We start from the raw sequence: 23,611 nt of genomic DNA, 5'->3' as shown, positions 1-23,611 counted from the left end.
ACTCAGTGCAACTAGTAGTGGCATCTAATATTGTCATGTATAGTTTATATTTTATATTGTAGATATTAATCACAAAATGTCTTTGTAAACAATTTGCCATTTTTCCATCACTCTTTAAACACTGAGATATCACAATGTACACATTTAGTGATTCCAGTTGTTTGATGTTAATCTTGGACAGATTCAAACTCTGTCGATACGGCAGTATTGTACCACTAAAATATACAGTATACCGATAACCAAGAAATCAGTTTTCTATTTTATTTATGTAAACCACAAAATGTCATTCAAGAGGCAATCAATCTCACAGTCCAGTCTAAGTTCACTTTAGTCAAACAAATCTTATCTTGTAGATCCCAAATCCATTGCTAATTAACCTACAGTAACTTTGAAAGGTTGCAAGTAACATGAGCAGTAGTATGTGTCTTTGTGCTCCATCTACTAGATTGACATGTGTACTGCAACTTCATATATCATGATAAGCTGCCTGACTAGGGTTTAATACAGAATATAGTTGGATTTTCCTGTGAAATAAAGTTTAAGATATATATTGTATATCTATGTATTTCTCTATGTATACATAGATAATAAGTAAAGAGAACACTTGCCAGGCTTTTTTAATATATAGAAAAAAACTTCTTGTTTATTGTTACTAACAGCATCATCATAAAAAGCATCATGTCAAATCAATGTTTCGGCCCATGATGGGACCTTTGTCAAGACCATCAAATCACCTAAACAGATATAGCTATCTGTTCAGACAATTTTGGGATCCCATCGCAGACCGAACCATTGACATGCTGATTATTATGATGATTCTGTGCAAATTCCAATAACAAAATATTCTCCATAGTTCTGATGAGAATAAAATCCTGTTCATCACAATACAGAGAAAGTACCAGGAAATCAGCTAATAACCATATGAAGTGGCAGCCAGTGTGAGATATGTCCCTCCACAAATGTGCCATATAGGCCAGAAGCAGAACTGGGATATGAGTCAAATCCACCATTACTCAAGAGTACAGTGTATTAGCCAGCCCATATGATTAAATGTTCATGAAAAGATCACAAATACCCCTTTTCCACCTAAATTCCGGGTCTAACCCGGAGTTGGAACAAAGTTCCTATCTGGATCAGACCCGGAATTTTGCCGGCGCTGACTCGGGATATTCCCGAGTCAGCGCCCCTCACACCACAGTCGGGTCTGCATAGACCCGGCTTTTGCAGAGTGAAAGTGGACGCTTGGAGATGACGTCATCTCCAAGCACCACTGAAGCCGGACCAATCGGCCGGCTAGCAGCGCACTCCAGGTCATCGTGACCCAGAGTGCGCTGTTCCCGTAGCAGGGTTTCATGGGCTATACCTGTGTTAAACCCTGCTAGTTACCTGGGTTGGATTGCCAGGTCACTCGACCCGGCGATCCAACCGTCTGCCCTTTTACACCAGGGAGCTGCCCGGGTTAACCCTTCAAAAATCCCAGGTTTTAGCTCCGGTGTAAAAGGGGTATAAGTCAGCCATTCATGGCTAAGTAGAAGATAGAACTCCTAATCTGGAATAAGCAGAAATATTTTCTTTAGACAAATGTAAATGTTATTACAACACAACTTGATGCTGAATGATAATACAATGTGATACACACACATATATTAGCACTTAAAAATATATAATTTATTATGAATCACATTTCAGGTTATAACTGGTACTCAATATTAACTCAATTATATTATTACTACATAAGGTCATGTATAAGGTAATTTAAACAATCTTAAAAGTGCATTCACAAGATTGTATGAATATGGGCACAGAGCCACTCTAGTTACTGTAGATGTGAGTACTTTATCGAAGAAGTTGCTTACTGTGGGTATGTAATTGACAAAAGGGTTTGCAAAATGAAATCAAATAAGTATTATGAACACCATGTGCAAATTATAATCAAATTTTTAACTAAAAAATCAGTGGTGTTAACCCCATTAAATGCCCTCTTACAAAGGGGAGCTCCATGGAAATGGTTTAGAAATTGTCAAAAGGCTTTTTCAAGAGACATAGAAAGTTTGAAATGGATCATTATTTGGATTAGGTTTTCAAACCCTTAGACCCATCTCTACCTACAAAGTTGGCTTGTGACACCTCGCCATATAGAGTAGGGTCAGTCTTATCACATACTCTATTGGATGGCAGTGAGGGGCCAAATACCTTTGCATCAAGTTCAATAACAGTGTCAGTTCCTCTTTGTATGCAATATATAGAGAGGAAATGCATGTAAGTGACAGTGCTACAATGCCAGGTTATTTTCAGAAAACTCCTACCAAGATCAAAGAAATGTGTCTTGGATGCTTCAGATGTGTGAATTGTACTACATATCATAGAATGAATGTTAGGAGCACATTTAGACACCTGCACACAGGCAAATCAATTAAAATTAAGTATTGTTTGTCTTGTATAGTGACTTATATGCTGACTTGTCCTTGTGCATTGGTATACATAGTTCTCCCAATCAGATTGGTTTGTGAAAGAATAGCCAACCATCACTGCTTTGAAGAACAAGCATTAGAAACTGGATCCTCTAACAAGCCAGTAGCCAAACACAAATGTGATATTGACCTGGTGTGGTAATATTAATGACGAGTGGCAATGTGATCTATATGTTAAAGTCTATATAATGCTATGAAGCACTTTTGGTCATATAATTGTATACAGTTGTGGCACATAATAATAATTATAATAATTATCATGCGGTACAACACGCAATTTTATGACCCAAAGTGGGTGCTATTATTATGTAGTGTAAGGGACACCGGTACAGAAATGTCCTGATGCGGCCCAGTGCTTAACATATCTTTGCAAATTTATGCAACAATAATCTCTGGATTGCTATTGTCATGCAGCATTCAGATCTTATTGCTGGTCTTTTGTAGTGTGCTGGGGGAACATTTTTCCTTTTTTTCTCATTTAGCTTAAACCCCTTCCTTGCATGCACTTGTGAAAGACCATTAGGTTGATCTAAGCAGCCTCTATTTTATATTACTGTTCTAAGAGGCAGGGATGGGACCAGCATTTAGGAAGGTACTGGTTCCTGTAGTGCCATTTGGAGGATCTTGGGGTACACCCTAGGTGAGTTGGCTCTCAACTTATATATATATTAAAGTATGTGCTATTAATATGTGGCACAACAGTATGCAATTATATGACCCAAAGTAGCCGCTATTATCGGTATGCAGTCGGGAAGCCTGTGGACCTAATCCCAACAGCCGGCTTCCCGACGCGACTGCTTAATCCCAGCGAGGGTTAAATGACAGGTGTATAAATCTAGATACCTGTCATTTTACCGATGCCGGGTGACTGGCCCTGGCATCCCGATCGAAGGGATGCTGGGTGCCGAGCACGGATAGCTGCTGGAGGGGAAGGGTTAGGTTTAGGGTTCCCGGGGGGAGGTTAGGGTTAGGCATCCCCAGGGGGGACTTAGAGTTAGGCACCACCCCCTGGAGACTTAGGTTTAGGTGGCGGGGAAGGGGGGGTTAGATTTAGGCACTTAGAGGGGGGATTAGGGATAGGCACTGGGGGGGGAAGGTTAGGGTTAGGCACCCCTAAGGGAGGGTTAGGGTTAGGGGGTAGAATAGGTTAGTGAAGACTTACCTGGGGAAATCAGGATTTTCATCCTTGTCGGGCTGCCACTGTCGGGATTTGAACCGCCGGTCATGGGTCTGGCGGTAAATCATACCGATTCCCTATTATCATGTAGCGTTAGACACTGGTACAGAGACACCTAGATCTGTCCCAGTGCTTAAACATATCTTTGCAAACATATGCAACAACGATCTCCGGATTGCTCTTATCATGAAGTATTCAAATACTATTGCTGGTATTTGCAGTGTGCTGGGGGTACATTTTCCCCTTCTTTTCTTGTTTAGATTAAACCCCTCCCTTCCATGCACCTGAGAAAGACCACTAGTTTGATCTGAGCAGTCACCATTTTATATTACTGTATATAAGTCTTAAATATTAACTTGATGATTGTCTATACCTATAAGGTTAGTTATCTACAGTATATTTTATTTTGCTATGTTTAGCAATTAAATAACACTCCACAGTAAGGAAAATGTAATGACTTCATAATGTTTAAAATTAAATCTCCCACCTCACCTCAATAATAGCATCATAAATTAATGAAAGTGGGAATTTCAGTAGAGGATCGATGGTGTAATTACCCAAATATCTAGTGTTCCCTAGAGGTATAATTTATGGTATATATTATCACCGTCATTGCTCTGGATAATACAAGCTGTACATAGCGTTCACTTGTCTGTAATATCAATGGTAAGTCCTGATCTTGTCTTTATCATCTGCAACACAATACAGATGAGAATTATGGTTAGAAATAAAAATTGTAAAAAGAGCTCATTGCTACATCTAGTTGTACATTAGTGGGTTTTTTTTGTTACTTTAAGAAACTTGTCTATATCTATTTCCTCATAATAATATGTGTGTGCAATGTATTTGCAATTCATCAACCGTAGGAGATCTAACCATCTCTGACGGGATCCATGTACTGTATGTCAGAGCTTTCTGTAAGCACAGGCTCCCTTATACCATGTTACTTCTCTGTCATCTTGTGTATAACATCCCATAACTATGCACTAGATTTGTATGACACAATGTCGCAGCAGGAAATCAGACATATCTTGGAAGTTCTTTTTTTTTACTAAAATAATTAATTTACTTTAAGTTCTTGTAAAACACTTTGATGGATAATGAAATCTTGACCTTTTGATTTATGTACTTTTAATTTTGAAAGTTCTAGTAGCGTCCTAATTGTGGTTATGTCAGCCATGCTAATTTTTATTCATTCTAGTAAAGGGAATTTTAATTTTAGCAGCAAAAATTCTGTTTTTGCTTTTCTAATGTAGTTAAAGAAATATTTCCTGTTTTTAGCAAATGTGCACTGAATCTTCTCCTGACTCTTAGAACATTTCATTGTGTTTATCTGTTCTTACATTTTGTATTAAATTTACATCTTTCTATGGGTCTGTATTTCCTATGTCGAAATTCTCTGCTCTGCTGACATCAGCCACTAACTGGTTTTCTCTCACCTCTCAGATTTACTAACGGACTAGAATAAATCTCTGTTGTATTCATAACTTCATTGTCCTGGTAAGTTGAAATGAGTAACCAGATCCAGCCATGAAAACATTACTAATACTAGCAATTTACTATCTCAAGTGTGTTTTTTTTTAAACAATGTATTCAAGTTCTATAAAGTAACAATATACCAGTAATTATACACACATATTTTTTATTTAAATGAAGCATGTGCCTGTATAAAATAGTTGATATAGTTTCCCAAATAATGATGCCTCCAAAATAACCAACATATATTAAACTATCCAGCATGTAATTATCATCATGTAGACATTAGCAGCCATAATAATATACTTCTAAACTCTACCTCTTCTTCTGTAATAATAAAAGATTATATCCCTGTTCTTGGGCTCACGTTTGGCTCACAAGGTGACACTTGAAATGTTATCAATATCCTATTTCTAAACCAGAGCTACATGGAGCAGTTATACTCTCAATAGTTCCTCATACAGGATAATAAAAAGATCCCGACATTGTAGCACTGTCACTCACATGCATTTCCTCTCTATATATCATATAGAAATAGTAACTGACACTGTTATTGATATTGATGTAAAGGTATTTGGTCTCTCACTGCCATCCAATAGAGTATGTGATAAGACTGCCCCTATTCCATAAGGTGAGGTGTCACATGCCAACTTGATAGGTAGAGAAATTGTAAATCAGTTTCAAACTATCTATGGGGTATATTCATTATCACTTAATTTCTACAAATGCAGGTGAAAAATTAACATTTTGGGGCCATTCATCAAAAAGGTAATGTAGGAGATATCACAGATATCTACTGCTTACCTTTCTATTCCGATGTGGCCCGCTGTCCCCATACACTAATATCACAGACATCTCCTGCTTACCTTTCCATCCCAATGTGGCCCGCTGTCCCCATACAATAATATACAAGACATCTCCTGCTTACCTTTCCATCCTTATGTGGCCCGCTGTCCCCATACACTAATATCACAGACATCTCCTGCTTACCTTTCCATCCTGATGTGGCCCGCTGTCCCCATACACTAATATAAGAGATATCTCCTGCTTACATTTCCATCCCGATGTGGCCCACAATCTGCTGCATTTGACACTGCAGACCACCCTTTCCTCCTGCAAATCCGTCACTATTTTGGTTTACGTGGCACTGCCCTCTCCTGGCTGTCCTCCTACCTCTCTGATCATTCCTTCTCTGTCTCCTCTCATGACTCCTCTTCCCAGCCACTTTCACTAACTGTAGGAGTTTCCCAAGGTTCTGTTCTTGGACCTCTCCTTTTCTCCCTATATACATCCTCTTTAGGTGAACTCATAAACTCTTTTGACCTCCAATATCATCTCTATGCTTATGACACTCAAATTTACCTTTCCATCCCTGAGCTCTCTCCCTCGCTCCTTACCTGTATCTCCAACTGTTTCTCTGCTGTCTCTTCATGGATCTCCCAGTGCTTTCTTAAACTTAACATGTCTAAGACTGAGCTGATCATCTTCCCACCCTCTTCCACTACCTCACTTCCCACAATTTAATTATCTATTGATGGCACAACTATCTCCTCTAGCCCCAAAATGCGCTGTCTTGGTGTTAACCTAGACTACTCTCTCTCCTTTAAACCACACATTCAGCACCTCTTGCAGTCCTGCTGTTTCCACCTAAAATATATCTCCAGGATTATACCCTTCCTCAACCAGGATGCCACTAAAACTGTCATCCACTTGCTGGTCATCTACAGATTGGACTACTGTAACCTTCTCCTAGCTGGCCTCCAAGTCTCTCACCTCTCTCCACTACAATCGGTTCTAAATGCTGCTGCTCGGCTCATCTTCCTCTCCAGACATTCTACATCTGCTTCCCCTCTCCTTCAAGCTCTACACTGGCTCCCCTTCCCCTTCAGATGCCATTTCAATGTTCTTACACTCGCCCACAAAGCCCTCCACAAATCCTCTCCCACATACTTTTCTGACCTTCTCTCCCTTCACACTCCCGCTGCCCACTTCGCTCAACAAATGCATGCCGCCTCTCTTGCAAACTGCTTACTTACTCCCACTCCCGCATCCAAGATTTTGCCTGTGCTGCTCCCTACCTTTGGAACTCTATCCCTCTCCCTATCAGACTCTCCAACTCTCTACAAATCTTCAAACGGGCTCTCAAGACCCACTATTTCATCAATGTCTGCCCCTCCCCTTTAGAATGTAAGCTCTCATGAGCAAGGATCTCTTCCCTCATATGCTTCTCTTTACATTTTCTTCTACTCCTTATAAGGAGCACCTAACACTTGACTGCTAACTCCCTGCTACTTATTGTGAGTACTTTAATCACTATTGCAGCAATGTATATAAATTGTGTCCTTGTCCTGCACAGTAATGTAATGTAAGTTACTTGTATCTTGTTCACTTATTAGTTTTATGTACTCTGTAAGGTGCTGCAGAACACTTGTGGCACCATTTAAACAAAGGATAATAATAATAATAATAATAATAATAATAATAATAATAATAATAATAATGTATGTTCAGACTTCAAAAGATACTGTGTGCAATTAAAACATTGCTCCTATTGTTTGTGAGAACGATGACTGTATTACATTGAATGAGGCTGTTTCTATGGTAATAGGTGTTTGGTTTGTAACTATTTATAAACCATTTCATGAAACTCTTATTATCTTAAACAATATATTATCTTTTTTTCTACTAGAGTTGTATGTATGTCCGATGGATAATCGTACATCACTTCCCGAGTTCCATATTGCAGCTATTTTTGCTAGTTCTGAATATAAACCATTCATTTTCACAGTGTTTCTCTTGTTATATCTGATGGGGTTGCTATTGAATTCTGTTATAATTACAGTCATAAAATGTGATGAGCATCTACACACCCCAATGTATCTGTTTCTCTGTAATTTGTCCTTAATAGATATTTGTTACACAACAGTCACTGTCCCCAAGCTGCTGTACATGTTACTGTCTGGGAATTACACAGTGTCCTTCATACAGTGCTTTACCCAGATGTATTTTTATTGGGGAAGTGGCAACACAGAAGCTTTTAATTTATGCACAATGGCCTATGACCGGTATGTTGCTATATGTAAGCCCTTACACTATCACCATATACTGAATAGGAAACATTGTGCACAACTCACAGCTGCCATATGGGTATCTGGATGTTTAAATTCTTTACTAATTACTTTGTTAGCCTCAAAGGTGTTCTTCTGTTACCCATATATAATCCACCAATTCTTCTGTGATGTTAAATCTCTCATGAAGATCTCCTGCAAAAATACAGAACTGTTCTTTATTGTGATTTATATAGAATTGTTTGTATTTGGATTCTGTCCATTCTTCTCCAGTCTGATGTCTTATATAAAAGTTGTTAGTGCCATCTTGCGGATTAAATCCAGTGATGGCAGGAGAAAAGCCTTCTCCACCTGCTCATCCCACCTCACGGTCCTCACCATATTTTATGGGACAGCTGCATCTGTGTACTTGTTGCCACCCAATGACCGCTACAAAGTTCTGGAGCTGATTTTCACTGTACTATACACTGTTGTTACACCCATAATAAACCCATTGATATACTGTCTACAGAATAAAGATGTAAAGAGAGCAATAAAGAGAATCATTGAGGTAAAGTAAGGTAAACTAAGAAAGAAGATAATTATGTTTAAGTCATTTTATATAAATAGTAGATATTGAGATTTCCTTTTAGGCAGTTAGTTCCTTAGATTACTGGGCACTGCAGGATGTTGTGGCCAAGTTTGTCTGTTTTTCTATAATGAATTATAGTAGTAGTAGTAGTGTGGTGTTTGAGTGTCATGCCAGTTTGTGTCAGGCTCATGTGGTGTCTGCATAGACTCGATGATAAATCCTGTGTGAGGAAGGTGTATAATGGTCTGTATGTATGCAAAGTGTCTCATATCTGGAATGTAGAAAAGATCTGTCTATGTAAAAGTTCAAAGTTCTACTTAGAATCCAATCGACATGTCCAACATCAAACCAAAGGTGTTGAAAATAACTAACATACTGTATAAACCAAATTGAATTGAAGAACTAAACTGGAACCAATAAAAACCAGGAGACCAAAAAAGTTAAAAAACACCAAACAAAAATAAAATTTATATTAAATGTAAATATAGACCATGATTCCTCTGCCTCTTCCATTGGAATTTCTCATGTGTTGTGCAATTCAACATGTGATTTATATATTAACTTTTACATATTGCCAATATATTCTATTGCACTTTACAACTGGGTAAAAAAAACATTAATAATAAAAGTAATAAAATAAAACTGGGTATTAACAGACAAAGAGGTAACAGGGTCCTGCTATAGTGAATTGTGATGAGTCCTGTGCCCACTACAAATTCCACTGTGTGGTTAAAACTGAAAGACTAAAGTCCATTTTTATTACCAAATTTATATCTAATGTCTAGAGATACTGTACATTATCTGTGAAAGTCCTTATTTGATTCCTAATGTATCATGTGTCTATCTCAAAACTACAAAGAAATATTGATTACATAGTGTTAATTCCTTCCAAAGATTTTAGCTATGCAAACTTTTGTATGAGAAATTGTTACTCACAATTTGTAGTGTATAGCCATTGGCTGGTCTTGTTTTCTGTTGTCTGATGGCTTTCTTCTGCACTCCAACCACTGGAGGTCTGGGAGCCCAAGCCACTTCACCTCTAGACTAACCACCTCCAGTAAGAGCTGCATCTATTATTATTATTATTATTATTTTATTATTATCCTTTATTTATATGGTGCCGCATATGTTTCACAGCACCTTACAAAGTACATAGACATAAGTGAACAAGAAACCACTAGCTTACACTACAGTACAATACATGACAATTGCATGCTGCATTAGCAATCATAACACTCAAAATAAGCAGCAGAGAGTCAGCAATCAAGTGTTAGATGCCCTTGTGGGGAGTAAGGAGTAAAAAAAATTATAAAGAGAAGCAAATGAGGGAAGAGGTCCCTGCTCGTGAGAGCTTACACTAAAGGGGTGGGGCAGACAAACAGGTGTGACAAAGATGGAGTAGACAGGGAGGAAAGAGCATATTGTAGTGGGTTAGGATGAGAGCTGATAGGTCTTGATGAAGTAGTGGGTCTTAAGAGCCCGTTTGAAAATTGTGGAGAGTCTGATAGGGAGAGGGAGATAATTTCAAAGGTAGGGAGCAGAACAGGCAAAATATTGGAGACAGGAGTGGGAGGAAGCAATCAGTTGGCATCAGAGATGGCATGAATTATGTATTCATAGCCCTCCTAAGTATGACAGTGATACTAAAGTCTGCAGAGTGTTTCCTAATCAAAGTTCTACACAGTGGCCGGGCTTGGTTTGGAAGCCGAGGGAGCAAGTCGCAGAGCCATTGAGCTCCTGCTCGAGGGCTACAAATACTGTCTCACTCAATCACACATTGGCTGTTTTCCTGCTCGAGACATTCTCCACCAGCCCCTGTGATGCTGTGACACAGCTGGAGACTGACACCCACGTCTCTGGACCTCATTCTTCACCATGCGCTAATGGCTCTTCTTCCTGTGGCCTGTCTCTACCTGCTGATACTACCTGCAGCCTGCTTACCTTTCTGTGATTGCAGGGTCACTGCCCGGCAGGAGGGCTGATCGTGGGACACTATAAGATGCCTGTGACTGGTCTGCTGGAGAGCCAGAGCAGCAGAGCATTGCTCCCTCTCCATTTCATCTGTGAGCTGGAGGAGGCTATAGAGGGAAATAGATGACAACATTTTGTCTCACTAACAGCATACATCACCAGAGGAGACACACAGCATCAATAACACTTACTGCATGCTCCATTGCTGTGAGTAATAAATCTGCCTTTTCTGCATTATTTTATTTCTTTTCTCCTTTATTTTACTTTTTTTCTGGACCTCTGGATGTTTTCTAGACATCTCTCCCAACTGATGCACTTAAAGTTCTGATGGAACAATTAGATTCCATGGACATACAAGTGGTTACAAATCGAAATAAGGTTGAGGAACATGAGCAGGCCCTGTCACAACCAGGCATGTTTGTCACTGGAGATCGCGAGCCTTACCTGTCTGGGTGCTCTGGCGGGGTCCCTTTAGTGGGGGTGCTGGCTTCTGGAGGTAGTGCTGGTACAAGAGATATTGCAGGGAAGTGGGCAGGACAGCTGGCTTGTGGTTTTACAGGCAGTGCTCCAGCGCTGCTATTTACCGGGGGCTGCCATCTTGGATTTGTACATGTGACCTGGTTGAGCCAATCCAGTCACCGCACTTTCCTGGGAGTCCTAGCAACCAATCCTACACCATCCCATGGTAAATAAGGGCTTTCTGGAGGTCCTTTAGTTGCCAGTGCAACACTATACACAGCGCAAGCTGTGTGCTAGTTCCTGTGCTCCCTTTAACTCAGTGCTTTGCTGCAGCTCATTAGCAATTCATTTGCAGTCTGCCTGCCATTCAGCTCAGTGTTAGTTCCAGCCTTTCCACCTCTTTTCCAGTTACTATGTTCACTTTCCTGTTTGCCTACCCAGCTGGAGGTCCTGTCATCCCCTGGGTTCAAGTGTTCCCTACATATCTCAGTTCCAGTGCCGAAATATACTCCATGTGTTTTCTATATTACAGACTGGATTTCCACCATTGAATTTCTTATTCATGAATAACACCCCCCTAAGACCGGCTTCTTTTCAGTATCAACAAACCGTTCCACGGACATCACCTGTCTCCACTCTGGATTAAAATTTTAATTTTAAAGTTCTGACAGACCCTTTTTGAGTTACAGCAACATTTAGATCAGCAGCAAAAGAATACTCAACACCTATTAAATAATGTAGACGATCTAGAAAATTCCTCTTGTTGAAATAACCTAAGAATTATTGGTCTTCAAAAGCAGCTTAAAGGTCCAGACCTCTATAATTATTTGAATAATGACTTATTACAGCTTTTGGATCTATATACTGAAATGCCTGATTTCACAATAGAAAGAGCATACAGATTGAGCCCCTTCCATGATGCCAAACACCCACGTACGGTCATCTTCCGATGTCTCAATTTTGCCCATCAATCTGCAATATGGACTGCAGCACGTAAAAAGGCACCATCAAATGGCAGAATCATCATTTGCTGATGTTTCAAGATTATTCGGCAGAAGTCTCTTGCGCCCGCAAAGAGATGGTGCCTGTATGTTCCAAACTAATAAAAGCAGAAGATAAATTTGCCTTGCTGTTTCCAGCGCGACTTCGCTTCTTTCAGGACTCAGGATACAAGGGCTTCACATCTGCTGCAGATGTATTGGCATTTCTGGAGGAATAAGAAATTGAGTCCTCAGCCTTATCTACCTGATTGTCCTCTGTAATTATTATATTCTACTGTTTATGATATTCATAAGACCAGTTTAATATTAGTGAGAGATAGAACCCATAGGATTACTAGTTTTATTAACTGCAATACGATTTGGGTAATTTACCTATTACAATGTGGATGTTGGGAGAACAATATGTTGGGAGAACAACTAGATTCTTAAAGACATGCTTTATGGAACATCGTAGAAATATCTTGAAGAAACTACAAAATCCCGAAACATTTTGCTGAATGTCATAGAAGTGACCCAAGCACTGTGACTGTGATTGGTTTGGAACATTTTCTCCCAAGTCAACGAGGGGGAGATAGGTTCCAAAAATGATGTAGACAAGACATATATTCTACTTTTCAACTGAATTCTCTGTATCCTAGTGGACTTAATATAGCACTCGAGTTGAATGTTGTTTTGTGATGCTTAATTGTTTTGTTGTTTTGTTTTGTTTTTCTTAGTAATTTATGTTACTTTTATGTTTGCTGTAATATTATTTTAAGTTTTGATATGAATCAATCTACAATAATATAGATCAATTATCTGCTTTTAATCTATATAATTTTCTCAAATGTACACAAACTAATAATAATAATAATAATAATAATAATAATAATAATGTTAATTTTAGGTCTAAGACCGCTTATAAGTATTGATCCCCCCTGACAATAATTACAGAGCACTGCTTTCTGGGTGTTTACCCATTGCTAAGCAATGGTTAATATAATGGGAAGTAGTGGTCTTTTCATACTTTATTTAATTTATATGATATGTATTATTTATATATGGTTAATTTAGTTAGAGCTAAAACTGCAAACAGAATTGGTACTATTAGACAATTAGTTATAGATCACGGTTTTTGCTAATCAACGGGCAGTAGACTAGCAACTAAAGGGTATTTCTATGGGTTTTCACCCTTTGGTGATATGATATCATGTGATCTAAATAGCTCATGTCTTGGAGTGCTTTTTGCACCCTATGATGCATCTTGAAACCAAAATTAGGCTTGGAGTGCACATGATGATTGCGCTCCATAGTAAGATGAGGAAATATAATCCCAGTTGTGATGAGTCTATGGCCAATAGGTGACAAGAGAAAGAACAAGGCAGTCACCTGATCAGCATTTGGCCTCCGTTAGCTTCTCTTCTTTTTGACTTACCGTGTTTTAAAGTAAGTTTCCAATTTAAGATATTAGTATGAGTATATTAGGTTTGCCTCCTATGTGTATTTACTATTGAATATGTAACATCATTTGTGTGCTTGGTTTTAAATGTATTTAATATGTGTAACAGCTGATCATGTTTTAGCACTGATGAGTAGCTCTCATAAAGACACAGCCACATACCTTTGAAAAAGCTGCAGAGTGGCAGCGAAACATGTTAGTGTCGGCACTTGGACACTGGACTTATTTATGAGTAGTTTCCCTATTCTACAATTGGGACATTATCCATGTTTGGACTACCAGCACTGAACTTCTGGGATCATGGCAAGGGATTCCATTAACTTGTGTTGGACCTTCAAGCGAATCCGGACCATCGCTAATTAGGATTCTTTTCCATCATTGCCACAAGCTAGTAAATAGTACTGTAAATAGGTGGTCTTTTTGTTTCCACCGGAGCCCATTATCTCATCAAGAATTGTTCAGTTACTTATTCTTAGTGCCCAGGTGTTTCATTATAATTTATGTCAATGTATATGCAGGCTAATTTGCACATGCTAGCTATTTTATATTGTTTTATTATATGATTAAATGAAGTTTATTTAATTTAATTTAGACGGTTTCTAGTGCTGTTTTTATCTTATTGTAATATTTGTAGCCTCCAGGTTAACCGTATGGCTACCACTGATTTTGCATTCATATTTTCACACTTGATGTTTATTAAGTCATTCTGTTGGTTTATATTACATATATATTATAACTAACTAATAACTAATACGTCATTTTCCATCCACTCTCCATAAAGCCAAATTTAAGAAATGTAAATTAGCTTTTGACAATTTAATTGAACAGTTTGGGGATAAAAGAATTCATAGTAATAGGTACCAATTTCATATTCATGGTAATAAAAATAGTTAACTTCTTTCTAACCTTTTGCAAGGTGACAGAACTAGCTCAGCTATTTTAGCTTTAACTGATCAAACAGGTACGTCTCACATTTCAGGCCCCACAATATTAGAAGTTTTACAATCTTTTTACTCTAAATGGTACAGTACTCCCATGATCCTATTAACTTGAATAATAAACAGCTTTTCTGGGATTCCATATTACTCCCAAGTCTAACTGAAGATAAAATATCTTCATTAGTTGACCCCATCACTGAATCTGAGGTTGTTTCAATTATTAAAGGACTTTAACCCGGAAAACACCATGCCCTGATGGATTCACAGGAGAATTCTATAACTGTCTCAAATCCTCTATAGTATCCCCACTTACAGACCTTTATATTTCCATACTTTCATGAAAGGCATTGCCCACTTATTTTAATTATGTCTTCATTAAAGTTTTACCAAAGCCTAGTGAGGATCCCACCCAACCCGATTCCTATTGCCCCCTATCCTTATTAAACGTTGATTACAATATTTTTAATAAAATTATTGTGGACCGGCTCAAGTAAGTGATTCCTGCCCTGGTGCATCCTGATCAGACAGGATTTGTGTGGGGACCCAGTGCTGTTTCTAACATATGCAAAGTCCTGGCAGTTTCACAACATTTTGATGAACTCCATGAAGATAATCTTCAACTATTAATTTCTTTGGATGGTGAAAAAGCATTTGATTTGATGGTCACCTGTATGAGCTGTACCACAGATATGGATTTCCCCAAAAATTTTTATCCCTTATTAAATGTTAAATATGTCCTCCCCTTCACAAACTGTAGCTAATAACTATGTTTCACTCCCTATCTCTATCCAATGAGGTGCCAAACAAGATTTCCCTTATCTCCTCTTTTGTTTGCATTGGTCCTGGAACCCCTGGCAGCTGCACTATGGTCTGATCAAAAATGTAAAGGTATCTGAATAGGTACCGTCGAACTTAAATTAACTTTGTTTGCTGATGACTTCTTGCTTTTTATCTTTCTCCCTTCCATATCTATTCCACCTATTCTGCATCTCATATAAGTTATTAGTTCTTTCACAGGATATAAAATAAATGTAGTAAAATCTGAAATTCTTCCATTATCTAGACCAGATTAGCTGCCTCTATGTACCCCCTTATTTCTGCATTTTCTGTTATTTCTTCAAAATTAAAGTACCTGGGAATTTTCATTACACCATCTATTCACCAATATATAATGTCAACTTCCCTCCAATTATAAGTAAAATTTTACAAAAACTTCAACACTGGGTCTCGCTTCTGCTGTATTTATTAGAATGAGCAGCTGTCATCAAAAGTGTTTTATTCCTAAATTAGCATACCCATGCCACGTGATACCTATGTTTCTTTAAAACCGATGCTTCTAAATGCGTGGCAGCATTTCCACGGAATCGTAAAAAACCTAGAATTGCTAGAAGTTGTTTACTTCATCCAAAAACTAAGGGATGGTTGGGCCTTCCTGATATTATTACTTACTCTTGCACCACAGCTTATTGGTATATCTCAGACTGGTGTCTAGGCCAGTCTAATTTTACTAATAGATTACTGGAAAAAGTATTATTTGCACCTTTTGCCCCTGCAGCATTTCTCCATTTACCCCAAATGAAGTTGCCGAGGGGGATCACACACAATTTATTTTTCATGAATTCCTATAGAGCGTGGTCCATCATACACAAGTGTTTTGAGTAAAACCCTTACACCACTAAATTTATCCCATTATGGGGTAATCCAGATTTTACACCTTCACTCCCAATATTTCATAATTTTTTTGTTGAAACAAAAAGAGTTGGCAGCCATCCAGAATGTATTTGACCCTGGAGGCAATTTATACTCTTTCCAACAATTTAAGGATTTATTTGATATTCCTAATTACCACTCTTTTCTATATTTGCAAATCCGGCATTATATCCATAGTAAAACAAACTTTGGTTCATATGACTCCCTGCTACATAATGTTACGCCTGCTCCTATATACTTTCTTTTTACATTGGTTTCGAATTGCAAATGTAAACTTTGTTTTCTTTATAATTATTTATTACCCCAAGATACTGACCAATTGTTGCACAAAGTTTGGTCCTTCTGGTCTCAAAACTTCCCTGATTTTTCATTTTCTACCTGAATTCTTAAACAACTCCCATCAGTACTAAAATGGATAAAATCTGCTAAACTCCAGGAGATTCACATAAAATGTCTTAATAGAGCTTACCACTCGCAATCACAATGGAGCTGCATAACCATTCTTATTCTGCTTGTTGCTTGAAATGTTCTTTTTCCTCTGCCACCTTTATCCATAATGTTTGGCAATGTTCCAAGATTAAAAAAGTTTGGTACAAAGTTTTTAATTTTATCCACCAGATCACAAGGAAACAACTGTCTTTCACATGGGAACCATTTCTATTAGCAGACTTCACCTCTTGGTCCCCAATTTTGATACCCAAATCTGTATTGCCATTGATAATGGTCCTTACAACCTTAACTAGAAAATTGATTTTACAATATTGGCTCTCGAAGACCGTCCCATCTTTAGAAATGCTAAAATTTACATTTTTGTCCCTACTTATTTTGATAGGCATACTGCTCTTTATGATATTGAAAAAGGAGTATAGTAATTTTATACTTAATGGTAATTACAGTATATCTAGATTATTTACCCACTAAAACTTCTGATAATATAATGAAAATATTTGAAAATACCACCTGGTCATTACTGCGGCATCGCACCTAGATTTATCCATTAAGACACTTTTCTCTTTTTCTTATCTTTTAGATATTTTTAAATTGGTTCTGAAATTTTTCAGCAATTGTTTGGCAGTATTTTTTTATTTTTTCCCCTATGTTCCCATTCCCCTATATTTTATTTTAGTTTTATTTTCATTTTATTTTTTCATTTCCTCTTTCCCACCCCTATATTTCCTTCCACTTCCCCATAAAATAAAAATATTTATTCATTGTTGTTACTACTAATTGTATTTCTTTATTGATACTTTATGTTATACAAAGTTTTACATTTTAATGTAATACTGTCATACATTGAATACAATAAAAATGTTTAAAAAAAAAGTTCTACACAGTGGCTGGAGTGCAGAAGAAAGCCATCAGACAACATGAAACAATACCAGCAAATGCCTATCCACTACAAATTGTAAGTAAAAATGTCTCACATGTTTGCATCCAAAAATGCCAAAGTGGCATTTAACAGTTCCCTATTGTTTGGAGAAGCCTTGGATTGTGCATCTGCCTTATGGGAGCAGGGTGATGCTCTTCTGTATAACTGCTCAGACATAATAATAAAAAAACAAACTTGCCATAAGGGTATTGCCTTCAAAACTTTAGGCACTAAGATGGGAGCGGGGAGTGGGATTTTAGGTTTAGGCATTAAGGGGGGAGGTTTGGTTTAGACACTGGAGATGGGGGGTTAGGGAGAGGGGGAGGGTTAGTATACAGACCATCAGGTGTCGATATCCTAACCATGTTGGTATGCTGGCGTCTGAAATTTGACTGCCAGGATCCCAAGCACCGGCATCACATACCCATTCCGCTAATTGTGTCTATCTGGAAAAGCAAGTGACATTGCCAACTTGATAGTAGTTCTGTTCAAAGAGACCATGCAACATAGTCATTTAAAATTATATTCAGAGGAATGCAAATAAAGTTAAGATCCATGGTTGTGGTTGCTAATGGTCCTACCAAACAAGAAAACTTAGGAGCTAGTTGATGATGGGGAAACTACGTTCCTTTATTTTAATCATATTCCATGGAACCTTCTCAATGTTTTACCAGATTGGTATCTCTTAAGGCTAATAAAGGGGTTTTTGAGCTTAAAGCTGCATACACATGGTACAACTGTAATGAGTGATTTGAATGATAGCGATATCATACATCATTATATTGTTCATATCATTCATTTTTGTGTACCCACCAACTTAATAACCACCAGCAATGTGCGTCTCCACATGGTTGATCAAGATATCTTTGATCATCCATGCATGCAGGCCAACTTGTACAATATTGATGACCAAATCATTCATATTGTTCAGTTTCAACAATATGAATGATCTACAGTCATCGATATCATTGTATTTTGCCACTCCCTGGACACTCCCCAGCATCCATTTTATCTTTACTACGACACTGAGATGCTGTCATCTGTCTGTGGGCTCCTGTTTTTTCATCCAAATAGGTAAGTACCCACCACTTTTCACCAATTATTTGAACCCAAGAGGGGGCACTGAATAGGGGGGCCACATCTGGGAGCATTGCATATGGGCTTACACTGCTTGCCACTGTATAGGGCATTGCAGGGGGAAGCACTTCAAGGGCCACTGTATAAGGGCATTGTATTGCAGGGGGGATGCTACAAGGACCACTGTATAAGGGCATTGCAGGGGGAGCACTGCAAGGGACACTGTATAGGGCTTTGTAAGGGGGAGCACTACAAAGGCCACTGTATAAGGGCATTGCACGGGGGATCACTGCAAGGAGCACTGTATAGGGCTTTGCAGGGAGGGGAACACTACATTTGATGGCGCAATTTGCATGTATGTTTAATAAACTAATACTTTCTACGATATGTGTGTCCAATGTTTATTTTAAGATTGCTTTTGTTGTGGAAATACTGGTACCAGTGGGCCCATAATGCCCCACATGCTGGTACCTGTGGTTCTCCAAGGCTTGCTGGGATCTGTTGTTCCACAGCAAAAGACAATATTTTTCACTGTTTGAAATGCACTACACTGCATAATCAACCCAGCACCCATGCCCCAGGAGTGCTGGGGATAGCCCCGGGCTACTGGCCAAGGCCTGGGGTGCCCTGGAGAGGGGGACCACTTTATTGGGGTCCTCAGCTCCCCAGGGATCCCTGGCATGGGCTGACTAGCAGTCATGGTTAATGTTTCAGCTGGGGGGCCAGTGAAAGGGCTCCCCTGGCTGTGGCATTAGTCTTCCCCTAGAAAATGTATGGTGCTGGTTCTGGATAATACAGGGGGACCCTACTCATTTCCCTCCCTGTATTTCCAGAACCAGGACTGGATCAGAGCCCAGTGCTGTTGCGAAAGTATGGGGTACCCATATGTCATTTGTTCCCCATATTTTGGCAACCAGAGCTGGTTCATATGAGCCTGGTGCTGGTTGTGCTAAGTACAGGGGACTCCTACATCATTTGTCCCCTGTATTTAAGCAAATCCAGCACTGGGTCTCTAAAAGCCCAAAGCTGGTTGCTCTTTTTCTTTTGGAGGGGGGGGGGCCTGCCATTTTTTTCCAGTTTTTACAGTATTTGTTTTACATTTTTAACACAGCAGAACAGATGGGTCTCACTGACCCATCAGTGTTCTGTGTCAATGACACAGATGCAAGTAGCACAAATCTCCTGGTCCATGCGTGCATCTGTGTCATTGAAATACATAGCAGCACAGACCGGTCTCACTGACCTGCCCATGCTTCTGTGTCAATGACACAGATGCATGTAGTATGGATCTCCCTGGTCATGTTACATGCATTGCTATCAAGCATGATGTGCACAAACACCATATGATATTTGTCACATCGTACACAATAGGTTGATATCTTACTGCATGTTCAGTTGCTACATGATGCCGATACACAACACTGGGGACATGTATTGGCATTGTAATCATACTGTAATACACCACTTTTTACATGATTGGTCATTACAAATGATTGAAAACAGTCAAGTTATGTAAAAAAAATCGCACCGTGTATGGCCACCTTAAGGGCATTTCAAGGGGCACTGTATAAAGGAATTGCAGGGGGAATGCTAAATGGGCTACTGTATAAGGGCATTGCAGGGGGGAGTGCAGAAAGGGGCACTGTATAAGGGCATTGCAGGGGGGGACCATTACATGGGGCGCTGTGTAAGGGGCTTTGCATACCGGCGTCTGTGCAGGTTTTTTTTGGTTCATTATCTGAAAATTACTTCAGTATTGTCAGTATTATCTCAGTAAACTGCTCTTAATAAAACTGTTGTAAATGTTTATGTTAATGTTTTTGTTTTTTTTCTCATATTTATTTTATGGCTGGAAATAGAATTCTGGACAGGGGGCCCAATTCAGGCCAGGATGCTAAGCTGCAGATGCATGCTATGGCCAATAATCAGCTTGCGCATGCGTTTGCATCAATATGCACATGCATGAGTCACTCACTGCGCTCGCAAAATGTGCGCTCATAGTACACTGTTTGTCTAAATGGCATTTTCTGGGTGTGCATAACTAGCAAAGATGCGTCATTGTACATGTCACTTGATTGTAATTCAGCCTGCAGTGATCGCAGTGCTTGCGGCGGGGTAGGGTCTACCTCAAGCACTGCGTGCAGCTCCGATGGCTCTTGATGGTTCTGATTAATCATACACTTCCTGGAGATGACGTGTGTTAAGAAAGAAAAGTGTCCGTCTTTATACCGGCGTGCGTTTGCCCTCCCATCACTCTCTAAGACATAAAGGGTGTCCTTACACCAGACATTGCGATCATGGAATTTGCATACCCATCCCTTTTGGCTGCGAGACAGCATAGTTAAGCATCCATGTCTGAATCGACCCCAGGGTTCCTTGAAGTATACCAAGCCAATGAGTTCTTATGGTAGGCAAAGAGTAAAGAATAATCAGATAGGGACCTTAAAAAGAAGGCATATGAGAAATTGGTGGTGTATTGTAGGACCCTAAAGAAAAATTCAGACATACACTGGGTTAAACAGAAGGTACAGAATTTCCTGGCAGTGTTCCTTTGAGAGCACCACAAATATAGATGCAAAATGTTCTGGAGCAGGGGCCAATGAAGTGCAGAAACCATCTGTATGGTACTATGAACTACTCACCTTTGTCCGGGAGAAAGAGCCGGAGAAGCGGTCCAGGAGCTCACTGGATCCAGATGATGAAGATATTTGTCCTGAGGGTGACCTGGGGAAGTCAGGATACCGTAAGTATATAACTATGTTCTGTTTTTTTTTTTAATTATTATTATTATTATTGTTTTTTTACAGCTACAATTTCTATAGTAAAAACTTGTCCAACAGTGGAATGGGTTTAAATACTGCTTTCCCCCATACATACTTTACCTTTCTCGACATATTCTTATTAACGTTTGAAAAACTAATGTTAACAATGATTACATGGCTTTTTTTATAACATTAAAAAAAATGTTCTCTCCTAGTTCCTTCACACAGAAGTGGATCCTGATGCTCTGGCCAGTGAGCTCCCAAAACTTGAGGAGACTGATGTTGAGGAACTACCACCTCCACCTGAGCCTGTCGCCAAGAGGCGGAGGTCGGCAACCAGGGTCATAGAGACCTGAAACATCTAGGTCAGACCAATTTTTTAAACATGCTGAGGAGCTACTTAATACTCCCATGGATGAGTTTGTAATTTTTGGTTTGAACATTGCTAATAATATGCTGAAAATGCTGACCAAAACACAACTGTGTTTTAAAAGGGTCATATATGAGGCATCGCATCATGGTCTGATTGATGAATTGAATGAAACCACAACACTAACCCATTATAAGCCTCTGCAGCCCACCCCCAAGAATCTAGGTTATGTCATCTCTCACCATCATATCCACCACATGCGACTCCACAATACTATCCACAATATCCGTCGGGAAGCCCTGCACCATCAACGAACCTTGTTGGGCCATCCATGTGTGGCATGCACTCTGCCTGGTGAAGTGCACAGCGCTACTTCATAGCGATGTTCAGTATTCTAATTTGTGATATTTTTATTTCCATTTTTTTCACATGTTTAAAAATTGTTTTGACCTATTTCTCCTGCTCTTTCTTGAGGATGATGATGATGAGTTGTACATCCTACCATAAAGATGGTTTCTCCACTTTAATTGCCCCTGTTGCTGGACATTAGACATCTATATATTTGTTTGGGAATTCCATGGACACTGTCCTGAAATATCTGTATCTTCACATTGACCCAGTTATGTCTGCATTTATGTTTGGGTCAATGCAATACATCACCCAAAGTTTATGTGCCTTATTTTTCTGATCAAAGTATTCTTTATTCTTGAGGCACCTTACACTTAGCGGAGGGGGTATGGGTGGGGACGTATGTGTCTATGGGGGGTTGTTTAAGGTACTATGTGGGGGTAGATTAGGGTTCAGCACCACCCTGGGTATTTTTGGAACACTGAAGGAGGGTTGTTTTGTGGGGAGGAAAAGGGGACAGTTAAGGTACCTACCACCTGTAGTCATGACTTTGTTACGGTGCCATTACATAGTGATTCCTTTGTTAATTCTCCAAATGTTTGTAGTAGACAACCTTACCAATTTTTTACAATATTATACCATAATCTAACACATTGTACTTAAAATGTAGTCATAATTAATCTGTTCGTTGGTAATCTATTTTTGAATGTAGCATATTTAGTTCAAACAATAACAAATATACACATTACAATATATTATAAATAAATAAAAATGTATTACTTATGTTAACCAATGAAATTTATTCTGGCTAATTTTATGTCATTTTTAAACAGAAAGAACTTGATTGAAGATATTTATTGTTGAAATTAGGAATTACGGTCATCTTGCCATGACATTGCCCCTTTTCCATTAAAATATGCCAGGTACCTCTCCCTGACATCTTTAGCCCCTGCTGTGCTAAATTCTGGTACTGGCAGATGACTCACAGAGGGCCAACTTTCATCAACAAGTTCAGGAAATTCTGCTGCTAATGTCAATTGCCTTAGTGGTTTTCTCCAAATCAAATTGTGCATAGCACAAGAGGCAGGCACCAACCAATTAATTTTATCGATATTTAAATTTATGGCAGTGTGAAACACCCTAAATCTGTTGCTGAGAATGCCGAAAGCATTCTCAACTGTCAGTCGTGCCCAAGACAGACGATAATTGAAAATTCGCCTTTCCCTCGTTAAAGTCCTTTGGGCATAATGCTTTAAGACATGTTTATGTAAGGCAAAAGCCTCATTGGGTACAAAGATATAACTCAAGCCATGATTACATTGAACAATGGGTGGAGATTTAGGGTGTTGCTAATCATTCTTTCATAGAAGACATTGTTTTTAAATGATCCTCCATCAGAGGCCCA

This window comes from Taudactylus pleione, unplaced genomic scaffold, assembly GCF_031769625.1.
Source record: "Taudactylus pleione unplaced genomic scaffold, aTauple2 ptg000061l, whole genome shotgun sequence".
NCBI lineage: Eukaryota > Metazoa > Chordata > Amphibia > Anura > Myobatrachidae > Taudactylus > Taudactylus pleione.
This window is presented reverse-complemented; position numbering follows the sequence as displayed.